We start from the raw sequence: 5276 nt of genomic DNA on the forward strand, positions 1-5276 counted from the left end.
CTGTCATGTTACCGTTCGATCCTTTCTTGGGGATTATTTGCAAAGAAGCAATGTTCAACCTTAGAAATGTCTGGGTAAGAATTGTGCTGGAAAGATTTGGTAGGTGTCCAGGTCAACAGAACACTATGGGCTTGAGAGGGTAGGAGGTCCACCATCAAGGTGCTCTTGATGGAGGCCACTTCTGGGTCTCAGACAACTCTTCTTGTGCATGCTTCTGTATCAGAGCAGAGAAGGGTCACAGCCACCTCACTCCTGTCTCACAGGACATGAATCCCTGTAGGAGGGCTCGCCATCCTCACCTCGTGATCTCCCAGAGGCCCTAGTCTAAAACCCACTATGTTTGGGCTTCAGCATTTGAGTTCTGGGAGGATATGGTCCGTCAGCACTTAGAAGCACGGAATCTGTGTGCTGTGTGCTTTGGCCTCAGTGCTGGTCTTTGTTCTGTAAAGTACCAGTCGCTTAATGACCTTGAATGCTTTTTCTGCCTCTATTTTCTTTTCCATGAAATATAAGATCGAGTTGTATGGTTTTGTTTTAGCAGTCAAACGAAATGACATATAGACAAACGTTTTAAGAAGGATAACAAGCCACACAAACGAATGTTCTTACGGTTCTTCACACACCACTCGCTCACAAGTGTCTTCTCCCCCAACAGCTCTAACAGGCACACTGATAACCAGTGGTTTTGCAACCTGACTGAAGTCTAACAATGCTGACCTCCTTCTCCTAACCTTTTCCCATTCTCTGCTCACTGTAACAGACCCATCTGTTAGGCAAGCGCCAAGAAGAACCCTTGCAGCATTTTCCCAACGTAGCCTTTGGCTTTCAGTTAAAGAAAAAAAAAATTGATGCTAACCCATCATGAAAAGTTAGTACTTACAAACTCGGTGAAATATTTTCAGTATTACATTTAGGTGGCCTCGTCTTAACATTGACAAACAAACCGATGGTAAAACCAGATGTGAAGAAAAACACCAAGTTTTATACTATTTCCCATACCAAAACATGAATGGGAAACTCTTTTTTTTTTTTATATTTTATATCTATGTTTTGCTTGTCTGCACCATCAGGGTGAACTCTTTAGCGCTCCTCCAGTTAGCCCATCCAATGCCACCATCGGCAGACGGTAGGGCAGCTTCTCTGCTTTCCTGCCCTGAGAGCTGGCTCACCAGAACCAGGACCAGTGCTGCCCAGTCAAGACTCAGGGCCCACTCTCCCAAGCGCTGCAGCCTGTGAGGGGCTGGGCCTACTCTCCTGCTCTCCCGACCTCAGGGCTGGCTGAGCCCAGGGGAGGAGCAGGGCCTTTCTCCCAAGTGCTACAGCTGGAGAGAGTCAGGGCCAGCAATCCTTCCTGACTACGCAGGTGGCAAGGGGCGGGAACAAGGGAGGGCGTCATCCTTGTGCCCTTTCTACCTCATAGCAGATGAGCGGCAGGGATAGCTCTCCCTAGCTCTTACCCTTACCCTGGCTCGCTGCATCCCCTCCACCAGGACAGCCTTATTTATTTATTAAGTTATTTATAAAACTTTTGTCTTTCAGGACAGGGTTTCTCTGTGTAACAGCCTTGGCTGTCCTGGAACTCACTTTGAACCAGGCTGGCCTCAAACTCACAAAGATCTGCCTGCCTCTGCCTCTTGGTTACTGTGGCATTCACACTGCTCCTTCCATAATCTATTAAGTGGAGTCAGTATGTGTGCTGGTTCACATCTGACTTCACACGTGCGTCCTTTTCCTCTGTCCTAGGGGAGGTGCTCCAGCAGACCTGGAACGTTAGTCAGTGACTGGCCACTCCGGCAGGGTCACTCTTTGCTTAACTAGTTGTGGTGCAACCATTAGAAGCATTAGAATGTTGTTGTTGGCAAAGGTGAGTCCCTCTTCTCTGTTGAAATCAGTATTCTACCCGGGCAGCTACAGCAATAGCTGTGCGTTTCCATGGGAGCTGGAGACCTGAAAACCTTTACTTCAGTTTAGACGTTTAGGCACTACATTTTGTTCTCTGCTTTACCTCAAAAATGATTTTTACCCCTTCTAATTTTTCTATTGCTCTGAAGAGACGCTACGACCAAGGCAACTTACAAAACAAGAAAGCATTTACACTGGGAGCTTGCTTATAATTTCAGAGGGTGAGTCCACACCCATCTTGGTGAGGACCATGGTGGCAGACAGGCAGGCATGGCACTGGAGCTGTAGGTAAGAGCTTACATCTGATCAATAAGCGGGAGACATGGGGGGGGGGGGAAGAAGAGGAAGAGAGGGAGGGAGCTAACTGGGAATAGCATTGGTTTTTGAAACCTCAAAGACCACCTCTAGCGACACACTTTCTCCAACAAGTCCACGTCCCTCAATTCTTACCAAATGATAAATTTGATTTAAAAAAAAAGTTCCACCAACTGGGGACAAAATATTCAAATATGTTAGGCTATGGGGGGTCATTCTCATCCAAACTGCTATGATTCCTTATTGTGAAGAAACCTTGTTTCTATCTGTGCTTTAGTATCTCTGTGGTACCTCCCAGGACCTCTGTGGACCCTTCTCTACAGAATCCGAACTCAACAGAAAATCAGCAGCAGGAGCTTCAGCCATTCAGTTGGGGACAGGCTTAAATCTGCTCTCTGGGTGCAGCCTAAGTTTTCCAGGTCAGAGGTTTCTGAGGATGTTCTCTTCTCCGCAATGCCCCCTCCCGCTGGGTCCCATTCTCCTGAAACTCTCTACGCTTTAAGACTAGCTCCTTCATTTTGCTGTCTGTGATGTCCCTCGTCTCACCACCCTAGACATTGAGAGTTGAGAGCGGTAAAGAGAAATGAACGCTACCTTAATCTGTCTGCCCTACAAACAGCCAGAAGAGTGCCTCAAGCTCTCAGAGGACTGTAGATGACACCTCTTACATTACAGGCCACAAGACACCTTTGCTTCATACTTCAATATTCTTTAGTTATATTATGCAGACAGATATCTCCTTCTCTTCTACCCACAGCATCCTAAGCCTTAAAGCAAGGTATACCAGTAACTACATGTATGAAGTCCCATGACACCATCTCTTACTTGAACCACAGCAAACGGGTTCAGTATAAACATCTGCATCCCTTTGCCCCGAGAGAAGATGTAACAGATACACACACTGAGGGTCAGGAAAACACTTGCTTCACTCCGGAAGCACGCATGAATAGCTCTGTATGAAGATTTACACAGGGTCAGCACCAAAGGAGAAACTCCACCACCACATGAAAACACTTCATGCAAAGGATCTTAAATGTCACCCAGAAACCACTGGAGAGATAGATACCCAGGAGTCTGTCCTGTAAGATTTCTCTCTAGGGCATTCAGATATTTGGCTCTAAGGTGGGAAAGCCTATGGTCAGAAGTTCTCCCAGAAGGGCAAGCCTGGTACCTTTCTGCTGCAGTTCATGTGGTCCTCTGAGGGAGGCAGTATTGGCCTGAGCACTTTGCAGGCAAGAAGGTGGCGGTCGAGAAGCAGGCCAGCCTTCCATAGGTGATGGAGTAGACTGCTTTATAGAGCCCACAATGATGTTTCAACACAACTCTTAAGAGGTAACGACAAAACATGGGGAAGGAATGAAGTAGCGGGAGAGGAGAGGCCGATGAGAAACCCCCTCTGTAGGAATCGGTAAGTTCTAATGAAAGCCAGACATGATCTATGGCGTGTAGATGTAGGCATGGAGACTGTGGAAGACTGGACTTCAGGGCTGTGTAATGACAGCTGAGGTTCTGTTCTGTTTTACAGGGAGTCTTGCTACATAGCCCAGGCTAGCCCCAGACTTTCAGTTCTCCTGCCTCGGCTTCTGATTGCCCCAAGTGAGACCTTAATGGCAGCCTGAAGAAAATGAAAAGGCTATCAAGAAAGAATAAATTGTTTGCAGGAGAGCATGAAGGAAAAATTAGTATAACCTTTAACATGAGTTAACTGTTCACACAGAGTGATGTTGGCAATGCCACCAATTAAAACAGGATGGGGTTCTGAACATCCCTTTTAAGGATGTGCTCAGCCCACGGCGCACTGTTTTCCTATTGTCTTAAAAGCCTCCTTCTTGTCTAACCTAGATGACAACTGTGATGTCATGCTTATTTCCAAACCTTAATGAAAGCAAGGTTTGGGGAAAAATACTTTTAGAGCCTGAACACAGGGAGCTGATTCAGACCCGGGATGACTGGCCCGATAATATCTAGTCTAGACACGGGGGTCCGTGAAAGAAAGGTGCAATTAGAATCTTTTCATTTAAAGTGCCTGTCTTGCAGTACGTTTTCTGAAAACCCAATTTTAATGTGTTATTTTTGTCAAAGGAGCGAGCACAAGGCTTTCTCCGGAGACTAGAACATCTCATTGTGTCCACGTTGTGCCCACCAATGATTGAATCTGTGATTGGCAGGCAGAATTTCATCTGCAGCGGCTGTGGGGCCCTGTGCAGCACAAAAGCTGAGGGGCTGGGCACTTATGTTGCAAGCTGGGAGCGGCTTCTCTGAGGTGCTGCCAGAATGGCAGACACGACATTCTTTAACACCGAGGTGATTTGGTTTATGCTGCTCTGTGCTTGACCTGTTTTCACAAAGGACAACCACTTACTACAATTAAAGGGGGAAAAAAAAGAGTTTCTCCCCCCTCTGGAAAACTCTACCGCTAAGTAATCTTGTCGTCACAAAGGTCACAGGCTGCGATGCGGCTGCTAAAGACCCACCGGTATCATCATGGAGAGGAAGAGACCAACCATCCAATTAAGTTGCAATAAGCTGGACTATTTCAGGTTCTTTTAATCAACACATTCCTTTCTCCAAGTCATAGGGAAGGGGAGGTCTTCAGGGCTGAGAGAGAGAGAGAGGAAGAATAATGTTAATGTAATGAATAATTGCTGAATGGATTGAATGAACCCTGGCCTCTTTATTGTTTTATTCCCTAGGCCTTGTCTCATATCCCCGAACACCTGACCATAAAATCCTTCGGAAATATTCAAGTATGTAGAGTGCGGTCATTTTTGTCTCCTCTTCCTTGTCACGGGATGGTCTTTTTGAAGATTAACCTGGGCATGTCAGTGTCGTGTGTTATAAGACAGGGGTATAATGTGGCAGTTGTTCCCCTGAGTTGTTCACCTAGCCTAGGTGTTCCCCTGAGGAATCACCACCATATCGCAGGCCTAATGCACAGGGAAGATTTTTGGGGTAAGGGAAGGGGACCTGGAAAAGGGTAGAGGCAGAGAAAAGAGAGAAAGTGGCCAGCCAGGGATGAGAGAGAGAGAGAGAGAGAGAGAGAGAGAGAGAGAGAGAGA

Source organism: Rattus norvegicus, chromosome 15 (assembly GCF_021556685.1).
Source record: "Rattus norvegicus strain SHRSP/BbbUtx chromosome 15, alternate assembly SHRSP_T2T, whole genome shotgun sequence".
NCBI lineage: Eukaryota > Metazoa > Chordata > Mammalia > Rodentia > Muridae > Rattus > Rattus norvegicus.